Here is a 15,742-nt window from a genome sequence, read left to right as displayed (position 1 = left end):
CAACATAGTTTCTATCCAGAGCCTGGAGCATAGATAGTAAATAATCAGGAAATAGTTGCTGGGTTGATGATTGGATGAATAGGTGGAGGGATGGATGGATGGATGGATGGATGGATGGATGGATGGATGGACGGATGTCCAGATTTTGCTCCTCTTTGAAGCCTGAGTGGCTTCTTCGGTTTTGTCCTTTTCTCCCTCTCCTTGACCACAGGACATCTGCTCAACATGTAGGCTCTGTACCCAGTAGGTGATTAATAAATATGAGCATCCTATAGGCAGCTTGCCTGGATGGCAACTGATTGACCTAAGGTCAGCCCTCAGCCATCTGCTGGGAATGCATGCTCCAGGATCCCCTGTGACAACGTGTACTATGGGAGAGGGTAATAGGTGAGAGTGACCAGATGGGTATCAGAGGACTAGGTACCAGGCCAGAAGACCGAGCTACGCCCAAACTCCGCACCTTCTTGCCCTATCACGTGCACACTAAGAAACTCTGCGTTTAAAATGTCAGAGTTTCCAAGCCCTCACTTTACAGAGGAGGAGGTACCATGGCCCAGAGAAGGAAAAGAACCATCCCAGGGTCACTCAGTAAACCTGATAACTAAACTACCTGCTCCTAACCCACTACTACCTCCCAGCTCTCTCTTCGTTGATCCCAGTGTGGCAGCATTCAGATGTGACAGCTCTGGCCCCATATACTGTCCTCAGACTAGAAGGCAGGAGGGAGCACCCAGCTAAGGCTGGCATCCCTGTCCCCTTCCCTGTCCAGAGGCTCCAGCCATCCCACAGTCTCCAGAATGGGTCAGTGGAATGAACACAGGATTTGGAGGAAAGAAACCTGGCCCAGTGACCTTGGGTAGGCCTGCCCTCTCTGTTAACCTCAGTTTTTCCAGGTATCAAATGGGAATGTTGATCCCATCCTTACCAACTTCTACAGTGACTGACAGGCTCCAAGGAGGATACAAACAGGAAGGAGCTTTGCTGTTCCCTGAGTGAGTAGGCAGTCATGCGTGAGGGGAGGGTGACATTGATACTTTCAATAACAGTAATATTCATTTTATCTGGAGAAATGCGGGCAGGAGGGGACAAGTAGGAAAAAGTATGTTCCTAAAGTTGCCCAGGTAACAGGTCTGATAAGTGTTTGGTGGAGTGTCAAAGCAAGACATTTGAGCTCAGAGAAGCAGGAGAAACCTGGGCAAGAAGAGGAAGCAGTTGGCCTTTATGAGGGAGTCAGCCTTCAAATTGGGCCCAGGAGGCAAGCAGAGATGGCCAGGGGAAGAAGATGGGGCTTCACAATCCTGAGCAAATTGATGCTTCTTATTTCTGTAAAAAATACCCCATGATGATTTATCATGCAAACGAACCCCTAACCCTCTTCAACCCACCCACATTCCATGTGCCAGGAATAAATAGCAAAGCACAGACTGACAAAGCTAAGATTTGCCTCTCCTCTAGGCCAGGGCTGGGCATTGGGTTCCTTTGGACTGTGTGTTGACACAGAAGGTGTCAGTTTACAGCAGAGATGGCAAAATGGCAAATACTGTCCTTACAGGCACCACTGCCCCATCCCCCACCCAGGACAGACCTCACTAAGTGCAGATCCCCTTCCCAGGCAAGACTTCAGGTTCCTACTCAATACAGCACCCCACTTCGCCTCTAATGAGACACTGGAATTGGCCCTGAAGACACAAATTATTTGCCATGTTGACTTTATATCCACTCTCCCAGGCCAGTGTCTAACCCCTATGGTGACTGTGCAGAATTACTAGGCTGGTGCAAAAGTAATTACTCTTTTTGCCATAGAACCAACCCAGTGGGCTGAAATCCAGGTTTCAAGGCACCTTTACACACATACACACACACACACACACACACACAGAGTGCCTCCTCCTTCCATGGATGCAGCCCTGCTGTTTGCACTAACCAGATTTCAGCCCCCACTAGCCCCCGACCTCTTTGTGCAGTGCACAGATGACAAAACCATAAGGGCAACTTGACCACTCCAGGCCCCACCCACAGGCTCTTTAGTAGCCTTTAAGATTATCTTGAGCAGCAAAGGGTGGGTAGGTCCTTGAACCTTAAACTCAGCCTACCACTCCTTGCAGGTTCCAAGTTGTGGAAAGTGCCTGGAGCTTTGGAGACTGTCACTTCCTGGGCTATGTGACACTGACAAGTTGAGTCTCCTCCCCTGGACCATTTCCTTGTGTATAAAATCTTCCCACTGCTGCTGGAATCCCAGATGACACGGGGAGGCAGGAGACACTTTGAGGGCCCTGGCCTCTGGAAGCCCTGAGAGAGTGCTTGCTTGGTTTCATGGCGGACAGTATGACATGGGCCTGAGGGGTCCCAGCCTGGGTGTCAGGGGCCTAGGGTTTGTGTGTGGTCTGGGAAAACTGGCAGAACATCCCGGACCTCTGGTTCCTAGAAGTTCGGAGAAGGCCTAGTGGGCTTCCTGCTCCCTAAGGAACCATCCTCTGAAAAGTGGTGTCTAGTGTCACATAGGAGCTGTGGGCAGCAATCACACAGTAGTCACCTGTTATTCATGGAGAATACATTCCAAGACTCCCAGTGGATGCCTGAAATTGCAGGTAGTTCTGAAACACACAGACACACGTGCGTGCACATGCACGCACACAATGTTTTGTCCTATACGTACATATATACATACCCATGATAAAATTAAAATTATAAATTAGGTACATTAAGAAGTTAACAGGTCGGGTGTGGTGGCTCATGCCTGTAATCCCAGCACTTTGGAAGGTCAGGAAGATCACTTGAGGCCTGCAGTTCAACATCAACCTGGTAACATGGTGAAACCACCGTCTCTACAAAAAAATACAAGAAAGTAGCCAGGCATTGTGTTGTGCACCTATAGTCCCAGCTACTCGGAAGGCTGAGGTGGGAGGATCTCTTGAGCCTGGGAGGAGGAGGTTGCAGCGAGTTGAGATTGCCCCACTGTGCTCTGGCCTGGGTGGCAGAATGAGACTCCATCTAAAAAAAAAAGTCGGGGCAGAGATTAACAATAATAAACTGAACAATTATAATAATATACTGTAATAAAAGTTACGTGAACGTGTTCTGTCTTTCTCTAAAGGTTTTATTGTACTCTATCACCCTTCTTCTTATGATGATGTGAGATGTTAAAGTGCCTGCTTGATGAGGTGAAGTGAGGTGAGTGACCTGGTCATTATGACATTGCATTAGGCCCCTCTTGACCTTCTGATTACATGTCAGAATGAGGCTCATCTGCTTCTGGTGATCTTGGACCATTGAGCCCTGTCGAGGTCAATGGCTGGATGTCAGGAGCAGATGATATCTATAAGCAGGCAGCGTCCACAGCGTGGATCACTGGACAAAGGGATGATTCATGTCCAGGGTGGAACAGTACAAAATTGTATCACATACTCAGAATGGCGTGTAATTTCAAACTCTTGAATTGTATATTTCTGGAATTTTCCATTTAACATTTTTGGACCGTAGTTGACTGCAGGAACTGAAACCATGGAAAGCAAAACTACAGATAAGGGGGAACTACTGTACATTTTATTGGTGGCCTCTTAGCAATGCTCAACCTGCGGAGAGAACACAGGCCTCCAGGGCGGACTGGTCACTCCACATAATGCCTAGTGGGTTGCAGCCAGTGATCAAAATGTGAGCTTGTCCTTTTGTGGGCGACAAGGAGAATGGCTCTGGAATTTCTATGTATTTAGTTAGTGGGACATCTGTTTGGGAGATGGGGAATAAGGCACTCGCGGTAAAGTTGAGTATGCAGAGTTCTTTACCTTATTCTGAGAAAAACTTTGTTTACATCAAAGAATAGAAGGAAAGTTGGCTAATGGAGACTTTGGGAAGGCTGAAACTGCCACTCCAGTCACCCCTTGGCCTTCCTTGCCTATTTGGAACCTTTCCATGGTGGCCCACTGGATAAAATCCAAACGCCTACTGGGCACAACATTCATGGCCTTTCAGCATCTAACTCCTGATCACCCTTCTATCCTAATAGCAGGTAAACTTACCCCCATAACCCTTACACCACGTGTACCCCACCTTCGGCAAAATGAAATAACTGGCCCTTCCCACGCATGCAAGGCCTTCCTTGCCTTCATGCCTTTGCACATACTGTTCCCCTACTGGGAAGAGCCCCCTCTTTTAGTCTTCCTAGCAGTCTCCTCTCACATTTAGAGACCCAGCTGAAAAACTGACTTTCTGAAAGAAGCCTTTTGTGATCACAACCTCCTCCCCTATCACACACACCCATTAGATATTCTCTCTTTTATCTTTGACTATGGGGCGTTCACACAACATGATGACATTTGGAAAACGGTCAGTCCTCTCTTACCCTCCATTCCCACCGGGACTCACCCCCGAACTATGAGCTTTTTAAGGAGTGATAAGCTCCTTGGCCTAACCCAGCGCTGGATCAGAGCAGGCCCTCTGTTTACTTAAGGAATGAATGAATAAACTCAGAAAGCCTTTGTGGTTTGTAGACTCAGAAACAGGAGATTGTCGAATCTGGGCTGGAACATCCCGGAGACTCTGAGGATTACAGACACGCAGGGAGCTCAGACAGGGAGGGTCAGTGTTCCCTGAGCAGGCACGTCCTCCTTCCTTCTCACTCAGCATCCCTTGCAGTGGGGTGGGGGTTGTGTGTTCTCAGCAGGAAGGTGAGTAGGAACTGCGTGTCTCTTGGGAGTCAACAAGAGTAGATGTGGGTTCTCCACACTTTCTCTCTCCCCTCCATGGGGTGAAAGACTCTAAGACAGAAGAGGCCAGATCTCTAAATCAGTGTTGTAGGTGAGCTAACCAGGGTGGCCTCCCAGACTGCGATGTGTACAGCCCCTGAGATGGAGAGGCTTGTCTGTTACTGCAGCAGGGCCTACTCTAGCTCAGTTAATAGAGGAACTCAAAGATGACCTGATCCCCAAACCTAATTTTACTGATGTGAAAACTGAGGCCTGGAAGGGGAAAGCACATGACTTCTGGTTCTGTGATTTTCAGTTGTCTCCCTGAAAACCGGATAGTGGCACCAGCCAAGTCTGATGCTCAATGCTAGCCTTCTTCCTCCCCCCAGCCCAGGGGCACAGAAGGGAGTTAACCATAATCCTTGCTTCATAATATTATGTTTTATTTAATTGTTTGCTTATAGTCCCTGTACAAACCAGCCACCATAAAAATGAGAACCCTGACAATAACTTATGTCTACATATGAGATCTATCCCTAGCCCATCTCCTAGGTTCCCCCAAACTGACATAATCGCCATCTGGAATCACTCCTTTGCTTTCATATTTATTAAATTGTATCTAATCTGTATGCATTCTGAAAACAGATATTTTTGATTTGTTGTTTACCTTTCTTAAAAAAGTATCATGCTGTATAAAATCTTTATGATTGACTTATTTCACTTAATATTGTACTGCTATTTTTTTTTTTTTTTTTTTTTTGAGACGGAGTCTCGTTCTGTCGCCCAGGCTGGAGTGCAGTGGCCAGATCTTGGCTCACTGCAAGCTCCGCCTCCCAGGTTTAGGCCATTCTCCTGCCTCAGCCTCCCGAGTAGCTGGGACTACAGGTGCCTACCACCTTGCCCGGCTAGTTTTTTTGTGTTTTTTAGTAGAGACGGGGTTTCACTGTGTTAGCCAGGATGGTCTCAATCTCCTGACCTCGTGATCCGCCCGTCTCGGCCTCCCAAAGTGCTGGAATTACAGGCTTGAGCCACTGCGCCTGGCCTTTTTTTTTTTTTTAAGTAGTGACAGCATCTTGCCCAGGCTGGAGTGCAGTGGCTATTCACAAGTGCAATAATAGTGCACTATAGTCTTGGACTCCTGACCTCAAGCAATCCTACCTGTTTCCTAAGTAGCTGGGACTATAGGTATGTACTCCCATGCCTGGCCATACTATTACATTTTAGTCATATTGAGGTATGCCACTGCAATTCATTCATTCATTCATTTAGATTTAGATTCCTATATTTCATCCATTGTGTGACTCAGCCGCAGTTTATTCAACTATTCTCCTGTTGATGGTTCTTGCAACTGTGAACACTGCTGCTCTGACTCTTCCTGACCTACATTTGCAACAATATCTGTTCAGTGTATGTGCCACATTGTAGAATATATGCATATTCACCTTTCCAAGATACTACTAATGTTCTCTAGTGATGGGTAAGAAATCCTGTAGGTTCACACCCTCTGCAACAGTTGATCTCCCACTTTTTTAATTTATGAAATGTGTGTGCAGTTGGTTCTTTTGCCATTTTAACAGGCTCCATGACCTCCCTGGACCTCAGTTTCCAAATCTGCTGATGGAGGATGATGTTTTCAGTGCCTACACAGCTCCCAAAGTGAAGATGATATGGAAACTGGGTGGTGTCCAGGCCGGTCACACAGAGCCAAGAAGGAGGAATGCTTGCCCTGCTTCTGCCATGGTCTTCATAGTGAGAGACAGGCAGCTATGCCCCTGAATTCTCCAGGACCTGCCAAGTTGGGCCATTTCAGAGAGGAGAAACTGAGACTCAGAGCTATGTAATCAGCATGCTGGAGCACAGAAAGCAGAGACAGGCAGAAGGCAAGAGTTCAGAGCTGGGAAAGGAATCCTGGCCCACCCAGATTGGCAAAGCCATTGCAAACCCATGGTTCTGGGGTTTTCCTGTTGGCTTACAAAGTGATATCAAGGCAGGGGCATTGTTTTCCCTGGTCTCTGCCATTGATAAGACAGAGAAAAACAGCTCCCACGATAACATTGATGCTGCCAGCCCTTCCTGCCACTGGCTTTCCTGGTTGGAGTCCTCTCCTATGCTTCTTCCTCTCTCTCCTTCCGGACTGAGATTCAAGCCGAGGTGCCTTGTGGGGCCAAGGAGCCAGCGGTGAGGTTCCCTCCTTCAGTTGCTTCAGCAGGCACATAGTTCTTTCTGATCTTGGACAAAGCCCAAAAGGCTCTGAGGCAGTGGTGTGCTGGGGCAGGCTCATACTGACTCACTAGAGCCAATTGCTAAATTTCGGGGAATCTTGTAAGCCAATTGTTAAACACAGTCATTATTAAAAATTAGATGATGGCCAGGCGCGGTGGCTCAAGCCTGTAATCCCAGAACTTTGGGAGGCCGAGACGGGTGGATCATGAGGTCAGGAGATCAAGACCATCCCGGCTAACACGGTGAAACCCCGTCTCTACTAAAAAATACAAAAAACTAGCCTGGCGAGGTGGCGGGCGCCTGTAGTCCCAGCTACTCGGGAGGCTGAGGCAGGAGAATGGCATGAACCTGGGAGGCGGAGCTTGCAGTGAGCCGAGATCTGGCCACTGCACTCCAGCCTGGGCGACAGACCAAGACTTCATCTCAAAAAAAAAAAAAAGAAAAAAAAATTAGATGATATGAGATTGCAAATAAACAATTTACATTTTTTAAAAAGTAATAAACACTCGTAACTCATCATGCCCTATTTACTTTATTGCATTTTACTGTTAACTATCTTCTGGAGGTAATTTACATATTGTATTTACATGGTGGAAATACCATATACTTGTGTACTATTGTTTACCTTTTCTCAATTTGCATTTGAAACTGGTAGTTTTTATGCCACAGAAATCAGTGAACACTGCAAATCAAGGGTGTTTTATTTTTTAGAGAGCTGGTGGTTACGGATTTACCAAGACACTACTGCTGCAGGTACTTTCCTTGAGATCCCCCTCTGAGGACCCTGTGGTCCCAAGGCCACACAGAGATTTGCAGATAGGGAGTACCAGGATGACAGCCCACATCTTCAGAGGCCTCCACCACAATGCACACTTGTCCTTTGAGGCACTTCGCTGCCATGAATCTGTGTGACAGACAGGCTGGATATGCCGAACACTGTTTCCCTTTCTTTCTCTATTTTAAAATATATTATTTAACAATGACTGTATATGATCACTGACAAACATTTAAACCACCTGTATCCCATCAGTGAGAACCTGTGTTAATTTTGTAATATACATAATTCTTGCCTTTTATCAATGCATAGACATGTTTTTAACTTTTACTGTAAAAACAGATCAGAAGCTGCTGTTTCTGATTTGAATCCTGCTTTTGTGTTTCAACTCTGCAATATAATGTGAACATCTTTCCAAGTCAAAATTCATTTAAAAAAAAAAAAAAAAAGATTCATCCTACTCCAAGAGATTGAGTACCTCTTTCCCTGATAGGGCAATGTCATTTTGTCATCAGGCAGACTTGGTTCACATCTCAGCTCATATAGTTGCTGTGCGACTGAAGACAAGGAAAGTAACCTTTCTGTGCTTCTTCTGTAAAACATAGACAACGATAGCACCTATTTCATAGCATTATCCTGAGAATTAAATGTACATGTGTAGTGCTTTTAACACTGCCTGGTACAGAGTAAGCCCTGAGTAGATGTTAACTAAGTTTTTCGTTTTCCTTAACATTTTCACTGTGGGGTTTTTCTCTACCTCCTATGTACTTCTCTCCAGCTGACTCTAAGACTAGAGCAGGAACAATGAAAATGGGTGAGATTGCATTGAAATGGACACAGCCCAAACAGAACTCTCAATTACCTGCAAATCTGCTCCTTTCCCCAGGCTAATCCATGTCAGTAATCAACACTGCTGTTCCCCCAGCAACCCAAACCAAAAATGAAGTCATCACTAATTCCTCCTTCTTGCTCATCTAATTCATTAATAAAAGTCCTGTACATTCTGCTTCTAAAATACAGAGTGCCCACCGGCCTCTGCCCCCGACACCAACATCCTGCTCCAATCGCTATCTGCTTGTGCCTGAGTTTGTGCAATATCCTCCTCATTGAGCTTCCTGCCTCTTCTCTTGCCTGCCCCCACGACCCCCACAATGTATTTTATACCCAACAGTGAGAATAGTATCTGTAAAGCAGTGCAATCTATAGGTTATGACCGATTAATGGGTTGTGAAATCAATTTAATGGGTCATGATCAGATTTTTATTTGAATGAAATTGAAGAATTGAATCTATCAGAATACATGGTACAAAGTATTGTTTTGTGATACTTTTGTGTCATTTAAAAAAAGACATTCATTTGTATACATATTTAATATGCCTATTCATGATATACGATATGTTTCTTAAGCCAGAGGCCCCAGCCCACAGGCCACAGACCAGTACCAATCCGTAGCCTGTTAGGAACACGGCTGCACAGCAAGAGGTGAGTGGCAGGAAAGAAGCAAAACTTCATCTGTATTTATAGCAGCTCCCCATTGCTCTCATTACTGCTGAGCTCTGCCTTCTGTCAGACCAGTGGCAGCATTAGATTCTTACAGCAGGACAAACTCCCTTGTGAACTGCGCATGCAAGGGATGTAGGTTGCAGGCTTCTTATGAGAATCTAATGCTTGATGATCTGTCACTGTCTCCTATTACCCCCATGTTAGGAATATGTGAATTAAAAAATAAAAGATTGATCAGATTATTTGAAGAAAAACCTCATCATATTCCACACCCAGATGGGACTGTCTAGTAGCAAAAAAAAAAAAAAAAAAAAAAAGAATTAAAAAAATAAAAAAAACAAGCTCAGAGCTCCTGCCGATTCTACATTATGGTGAGTTGTATAATTATTTCACTATATGTTATAATGTAATAGTAATAGAAATAAAGTACACAATAAGTGCAATAATGTGCTTGAATTATCCCAAAACCATCCCCATCACCCGTGCTGTCCCTGGAAAAACTGTCTTCCATGAAATCGATCCTTGGTGCCAAAAAGGTTGGGGACTCCTTTTGTTTTGTTGTTTTATTTTACTTCGTTGTATTTTATTTTTGCTGTTTTTTTTAAATTTAAATTTTAATTTTTTCCTAGATGGAGTCTCGCTCTGTCACCCAGGCTGTAGTGCAGTGGTGTGATCTCGGCTCACTGCAACCTCCACCTCCCGGGTTCAAGCGATTCTCCTTCCTCAGCCTCCTGAGTAGCTGGGACTACAGGTGTTTGCCACCATACCCGGCTAATTTCTGTATTTTTAGTAGAGATGGGATTTTACCATGTTGGTCAGGCTGCTCTTGAACTCCTGACCTCAAGTGATCTGCCCGCCTCGGCCTCCCAAAGTGCTGGGATTACAGGTGTGACCACCACGCCCGGCCTATTTTTGCTGTTTTTTATTTCATTTAATTATCCTATAACAATGATCTACCAAGCTTCTGTGTTCTGGTGAAGGCTAATGGTTTACTAGCTGACCTGAGCTTTGGTCATTTCTCTTCTCCCTGCCTCTCCCACCTTCCACAGTGATGACTCCCCTCTCCTTGCACCCTGCCTACTGCTTTATTAGGGAGAAGGCCAATCTTGCTGATCCCATGCCAGGGTGCAGTCTTGGCACCATGCTCCATGGGGCCTGCTGGGTGGGCTCCAGGGTTTGCACCTTCACCCATCATGCATGAACATGTGTCCTTCCCTAAGGCCCCTTCCTTGGTGGGCTCTGACTCTAGAAGCTCAGCAAATCTCTCCTGGAACCTTTGAGTAAAGGGGTCTATGCTGTGCCTACTTCCCAGGGCTAGATGAGGAGCTAATTAAAATAGGGGATGTGGACTTTCGTTGTTGGCTCTGAGGCTCTATCTGCTCACTTGCAAGTGACATGGCCATGAGCAGAAAGCCATTCTAGGAGGAATGGAGAGGGTTAATTGGTACAAAAATATAGTTAGAATGAATAAAATCTGGTATTTGAAAGAACAACAGAGTGACGACAGTCAACAATCATTTATTGTACATTTAAAAATAACTAAAAGAGCATAATTGGAAGGTTTGTAACATGAGGAAATGATAAATGCTTGAGGGGATAGATACCCTTTTTACCCTGATGTGATAATTATGCATTGTATGCCTGTATCAAAATATCTCATGTACCCGACAAATATAAACTCCAACTATGAACTCATAAAAATAAAACATAAAAAAATAATAAAATAAAACCATTCAAGTCTTCTCTCAGCTATGCCTGAACATAGCTGAGAGCGCCTGAGCCTGGCCCTGCCCTCCCAGCCTCCGAGGCTACTAAGAAGGCTCTCTGATTTATTCAGCCACTCTGGCCTGCCCCCTTTCTTTTTGGATTGCCAGATTTAGCAAAACAACAACAAATCAAAAAGCAAAAAACAAGGATGCCAAGCTAAATTTGAGTTTCAGATAAACAATGGATAACTTTTTTTGGTAGAAGTGTGTCCCATGCAATATTTGGGAGATTCTTATACAAAAAATGTTATTTGTTGTTTATCTGAAATTACATTTTAACTGAGTGTCCTGTATTTTGTCTGGCAGCCCTACTTCTGGAGTTTCCTCAGTTTGCCTTGGGCCATCACCTAAACCATCCTCCACCTTGGTTTCAGTTTCTGAAAATGGGAAGCACAGTAGGTAACGCTCAAGAAAGTCAGGAGGCTGGGAAAAAAAAGTGCTTGGGAAAGTAGGAAAACATGTGATACATGCATGAGGTTGAGCAATTCTCATTCTACAGATTAACAGCCCCCAAGAGATGTGGAGATGGGACCTATGTCCTCCACCCGCCCCAGCAAAGCTTCCCACCTAAGCTCCTCCACCCTCTTGTAGAACCCCTGCTTGGCCAACCTCTTGCCATTGGCCACGCCACTTCCCATACTGTGCGCTCAACTGCCTGCAAGCCCCATCAGTCCCTTATAGTTTTGCATGAGGGCACTGTCATTTTCTCCACCTTGAGGCTTGCAATCAGCCTGAATGGCTAAGCATTAGGATTACCATATGTCTTGGTTTGCTCAGTACAGTCCAGACTCATGCCTGTTATTCTGGGGTGAATGACAAATTAATAATGCTTCCTTTCATTTTCAAAAGTGGACAATAAATTATATGATGACTTGTCACCACCTTGCCCTCTTAGTTCCTTAACTACCTCATCTCTAAGGACTGTTACTTCCACTGTACTCCAGTCCTCAAACTACCCTGGCCACCTGCAGAACTGCCCCACCTCTGACACTGAAAAATGCAAACATCTGTCTTTGATCATAACTCCACTCCATCCAACTCCTCTTATTTCTATTTAAAAATATTTTTTTCTCATTTACCTTACATGTCTTGGTACATTTTGTCAATTACTTTTGTCAGCATCCCATTAGTCCCGTTGGCCTGGCCTAGAGGAGCCACCCCACTTGCCTGGAAAATGTCCAGTGTAGATTCATCCATTCTCTGCCTTCTCCACACCGGCCTTAGCTGTCAAGGGCTGCTGGAGAACCTTGCACAGTCACACAGGCTGGGGCCATTACATTCTTGGTCTCCAGTTTCTACTGGCTCTCAGCAGAGTTCAGCAAGCCTCCAGATCTCTCTTCATGCTTCTCAAAGGCTATTTCAAACCTTTTTCGCAGTTTTTTTTTTTTTTTTTACAGTTTTGTATCCCACTATCTTTTCATCCATCTGGGCAGGTGACTTTGTCTTTCGTATCAGAGACTAAACAGAAGCCATTGAATGGATGGTTTCTCAACATTCTGCCACAAACCTTTCTACTTACCTGTGTTGGGATCCATTTTGGGGACCTCCTCATGTGTTTGGGAATGCTTTCTTCCCTGTCAATCATCCCATAGTTTCAACCCTCCCCTCTTTCCTGTCCCCTCATAAGCAATGGAGCATCCCTGGATCTCTACCAGCTAAGGAAAATCCTTCCACTTCTCTAGCTACTCTTTCTGTCACTTCACAACCAAACTTGTATGAGTTTTCTACACTTGCTATTTTCCCATCTCAGCCACTCACTCATCCCCATATCTTTTGGACCTCACTCCTACTCCCACCACTCCACTGAAAACACTTTGAGGAAAGTCAAGATTGCCCCCTCTGATGTTAAATTTCCCAGTTCACTGGCCACACCAGCTCTGACCTGAGCAGTATTTGACACTGCCGTTCACTCAGCCTGAAACTGCCTTGGCCTCTGATACAGTTTGAATGTTTGTCCCTCCAAACTGCATGTTGAAATATAATCCCCGATGTTGGAGGCAGGACCTGGTGGAAGGTGTTCGGATCATGGGAGTGAATCCCTCGTGAATGGCTGTGTCCCATCCTTATATTAATGAGTGAGTTCTCATTACGTGAGATCTCGTGTTTTAAAAGAGCCTAGTACCTTCCCCCCTTTTTGCTCCCTCTCATTCTCTCTCTTGCTCTGTGACACACTGGCTCCCATTTGCCTTCCGCCACAATTATGAGCTTCCTGAGGCTCCACCAGAAGCAGATGCTGCCCCTATGCTTCATGTACAGCCTGCAGAACTGTGAGTCAAATAAACCTCATTTCTTCACAAATTACCCAGTCCCTAGTGTGACTTTATAGCAATGCAAACAGACTAACACAGTTTCCTCCTCTCTGATCACTGCCTGGCAATATCCTTTGCAGGCCCTGTTATTCCAAGCCTTAAATGTTGGTTCTTCAGGATACTGAAATCTCTCAGAGGTACCTTATCCACTTTCATTGCTCCAATGACCTTTGTGTTGGTGAATCCTTTTCTGTAGCTGCTATAACAAATGGAAAACAAGGTGTTGGCAGGGCTGCCCAGCAGAAGCTCCAGAGGAGAATCCATTCCTTGTCCCTTCTAGCTTCTTGGTGGCTGTTGACATTCCTTGACATGCAAGCTTGTGACCTCATCAGTCTGCCTCTGTGGCCACGTCACCTCTTCCTCTGTATGTCTGTTCTCCTTTGAGTATCTTTTAAAAGGACATTTGTCATTGGGTTTAGGGCCCACCCAGATAATCCAGGATGATTTCACCTTAAGAGCCTTAATTACATGTGCAAAGAAGCTTTCCAGGGATTTGAGGACAGACAGAGAGGTTCCAGGGATTTGATGTGGATATCTTTTGAAGGGGCCTACTATAACTCCCCTGTCAATTAAAAATTATAAATTTCTCTGATATGCTCCATTTGCATATCAGAGAAAACCTCAAACTAATTATATCTTAAACGATATAGAAGTTTTTTCCTAATATAGAAGCAACCTGGAAATAGGCCTCTAGTGCCAGTGTGAAAGTTCCATGTGTCATCAAGGCCCAATTTCCAAGCTTTGCTTCTCTTCTCTTCTCTTCTTTCCCTTCCCTTCCCTTCCCTTCCCTTCTTTTCTTTCTCTCTCCTTCCTTCCTTCCTTCCTTCCTTCCTTCCTTCCTTCCTTCCTTCCTTCCTTCCTTCCTTCCTTCCTTCCTTCCTTCCTCTCTCTCTCTCTCACTCTGTAACCCAGGCTGAAGTGTAGTGGCACAGTCGCAGCTCACTGCAGCCTGGACTTCCTGGGCTCGGGTGATTCTCCTGCCTCAGCCTCCCGAGTAGCTGGGACAACAGGCATGTGTCTGACTAATGTGTCTGACAGCTATGTCTGACTAATTTTTTGGTATTATTGATAGAAATGGGTTTTGCCATGTTGCTCAGGCTGGTCTGAAACTCCTGGTTCAAGTGATTCACCGGCCTCAGCCACCTAAAGTGCTGGGATCACAGGTGTGATCCACCATGCCCGGCCCTAAGTTCCAAGCTTTCTGCTCCATATCCTATGCACTAGTTTTGTCCTTAAAGTCACCTCATGGCCCAAGATGGCTTTTGGAGCTCCAGCCATTATGTTTGGGATAACTTGGAGGCCAGAACATAGTCACACGGCCATACCTAATTGTAAGGGAATATGGGAGATGTAGACTTTTGTTCCAGGTCGAATGTATCCATTTAACAACCAGGGTTCTTATTCTAATAGGAAAAGAAGAACGATGTTGAGATAGATAATGCACATTTCTATAATTAACAGCTTCTGAGTTCAAAATATGTGCTGTTAAGTGTGATCTGTGGGAGAGTAGAAGGTGACAAGATTTAGAGAGGAAATGGGGTCACATGTAGAGCCTTGTGGGCCACTGTGAAGATCACAGCTTTTATTGAGAGGGAGAGGGAGAGGATTCAGTGTAGAGTGACAGGATCTGACTTACACTAGAAGCAAGCGAGTGTGGAAGTATGGATACTTTTGGAAGCTACTGTGGTAGTCCAGGCAAGAGATGATGGTGGCTAAAAACAGCTAGGTAGCCGGTGAGGTGGTGAGAAATGGTTGGATTCGGGATATGTCCTAGAAGTAGAGCTGACAGGATTTCCTGACAGATTTCTCATACAGCATGAGAGATAACACCAATGTTTTTTTAAAGCTGAGTATCTGGAAGAATAGACTTGTCATTAACTGAAGTGGGGAAGATGGACTGCCAGAGAGCAAGTCTGCAGGGAAGATTAGGAGCTCAGTCTCGAATATGGCTCCTTTGAGATACTGTTAGACATCCTAACTGAGATAAAAAGTAGGCAATTAGATACAGTTTGGACTAGAGTTAGGAGTCATTAACATATAGATGGTCTTTAAATCCCTGGGACAGGATGAGATCACTCGTGGAGTGAGCATAGGTAGAAAATACATGTTAAGAACTGAGTAGTAGGGAACACCAACATTTAGGACTTAGAGAGATGAGGGTGAACCAGCAAAAGAACCTGAGAAGAAACAGCTTGAGGACTATGAGAGAGACCAGGCAAAGGAAGTGTCCAGAGACTAAGGGATGAAGGTATCTCAGGAGGAGGGAGCCATCCACTGTGACAAATGCTGTTGAAGGGTTAGGAAAGATGAGGACCAAGAATAGACTCTTGGATTCAGCATCATGGATGTCACAAGGAACCTTGAAGAAAGCAGTCTGGGGGGAGTGAGGGAGGTGAAACCCTGACTGGAGTTGGCACAAGAGATACAAGGAGATCTGATGGGGGCCTGTGCTGTGGATGAGCCATAGGAGCAGAGAGGGGAGGG

This window comes from Chlorocebus sabaeus, chromosome 9, assembly GCF_047675955.1.
Source record: "Chlorocebus sabaeus isolate Y175 chromosome 9, mChlSab1.0.hap1, whole genome shotgun sequence".
In the NCBI taxonomy this organism is placed as follows: domain Eukaryota; kingdom Metazoa; phylum Chordata; class Mammalia; order Primates; family Cercopithecidae; genus Chlorocebus; species Chlorocebus sabaeus.
The sequence above is the reverse complement of the archived record's forward strand: the minus strand, read 5'-3'. Positions refer to the sequence as shown.